The sequence below is a fragment of the Coenobita brevimanus genome, chromosome 105 (assembly GCF_032717465.1).
Source record: "Coenobita brevimanus isolate Jiangsu-jjx chromosome 105, ASM3271746v2, whole genome shotgun sequence".
Classification (NCBI taxonomy): domain Eukaryota; kingdom Metazoa; phylum Arthropoda; class Malacostraca; order Decapoda; family Coenobitidae; genus Coenobita; species Coenobita brevimanus.
In genome coordinates, this window is record NC_137058.1 from 365,377 (window position 1) to 367,500 (window position 2,124).

The following is a 2,124-nucleotide window of genomic DNA, read 5'->3' on the forward strand; positions in this document are numbered from 1 at the left end:
GGAGTGTAATTGTGTTGGGTTGGACTGCAGACTTGAAAACTTAATATTCCCGAAACACAATTACGCAAATGAGACAAATGCAATGAGGGGCTTGGTTGTGGTGGTGCTAGTGTAGTGCTGGTGGTGGTGGTGGTGGTTTGTGGTGGTGGTGATGTGATGGTGTGGTTGGTAGTTGCAATGGTGGTGATTGTGGTAGTGCTGGTGATGGTGTGGGTGGTAGTTGCAGTGGTGGTTTGTGGTTGTGCTGGTGATGATGTGGTGGTATGGTTGGTGGTTGCAGTGGTGGTGGTTGTGGTAATGGTGGTTTGTGGTGATGGTGGTCGTGGTTGTTGTTGAGAATGGTGGTTGTTGTGGTAGTGCCTGGTGGCTGTAGTTGTTGTTGTTATTGCTTTACCTCGGTCTGTGTGACTCAGCCCTAGCAGACCCGTCGACCACAGGTAAGTAACTGCGTCTCTGGGGCCGTCCTACAGTTACAGTACAGTACATATACCTCGTCGTGATAGCCATCCTCTCACCAAATTCTTTTTTCCACTATCGTATTTTTTTTTTCTTCTCTTGGTTATCTGTTCTTCTGCTCACCCAATCTGCAGAAGGGAAAAGGAGGCGGAATGATGATGATGATGATGACGATGATGATGATAACGATGATGATGATGATGACGATGATGATGATGATAGATTGAGTCCTGCCTTACTTCTATTTACTGTGTGTGTGTGTGTGTGTGTGTGTGTGTGTGTGTGTGTGTATGTGTGTGTGTGTGTGTGAGGGATGGAAGGGCTGGCCTGGGGATCTCCATTTCACCAACTATCTGAGAAATTTTACCCAATTTTGCCTCAGGAAAATTGACATCACTTTCTGCATATATTAACAGTTAAAGTAATGGGTTTCAGTAAAAAGTCTTGGAGGTACAGGGAAGCTACCTACTGTGCTTACTAGAGAGAGAGAGAGAGAGAGAGGGAGAGAGAGGGAGGGAGGGAGGGAGAGAGAGAAAGCTTGACTGGTAACCTACGACACACCAACAAAGGGATTATTTCTGCGGCCCTCTTACGTCGCCTTGCTTATGACCACCAACACTCATCTCTTTATTTATTTATTTATATATATTAAACCAGGTATTAGGGTGTTTTTATGAACTACCGATGCAGGTATAGGGATGCTCGGTAATCACGGTGATGTAAAATTCCATCCACAATCCATCCCTTCTAGAAAATTGTAATAAACTCAGCCCACCACTCTATCCATCACCACCTCCAGGAAAAATTCAGCTTAGGATCCATCTCAGTCGACTACAACTAGATAATACATTTTTTTTCTAAGGGTCAATCTTCTCCTGCTATACGCCAAGCACAACCTCGTCCACGATTCTGATCGGTATGAAAATCAAACTCCGGTTCTTTCCATCGCAAGCTGGAGTTAATATTAAAACTGTAAAAGAAACATAGGAAATATTGTTGATTTTCTCCCACTCTCATGCTCTCTCCTTCCTTCTTCCCTCACGTTCTTACCTTCATTCTTTCTCCTTCCTCCCCATTCTTCCATACCTCTCTCTCTCTCTCTCTCTCTCTCTCTCTCTCTCTCTCTCCACACACACACACACACACACACACACATTCTCCCTTTCATTGCCACGCATCAGCTTCCTTCTTCCCCATTGGTTTTACCAGGAAATCATACCACGCACTCCTCCCTCCCCTCTCTCTCTCGTTCTCTCCCCCCTCTCGTTCTTCCTCTCCCCTCTCTCACTCCCTCTCTCCCTCTTTCCTCCGCCTCTCTTTCTCTTCCATCTCTCCCTCTTTCTGTCCACTCTCTCCCTCTTTTTGTCCACTCTCTCCCTCTTTTTGTCCACTCTCTCCCTCTTTTTGTCCACTCTCTCCCTCTTTTTGTCCACTCTTTCCATCTTTTTGTCCACTTTCTCCCTCTTTCACTCCCCTCTCCCTCTTTCTCTCTCCTCTCTCTCTACTTCCCTCCCCGCTCTCCCTCTTTCACTCTCCTCCCTCTCCCTCCGTCTCTCTCCTCTCTCCCTCTTTCTCTCCCTTTCCTTCCACTTTCTCTCCCCTCTCTCCCTCTTTCTCTCCCCTCTCTCCCTCTTTCTCTCCCTCTTTCTCTCCTATCTCTTCCATTTT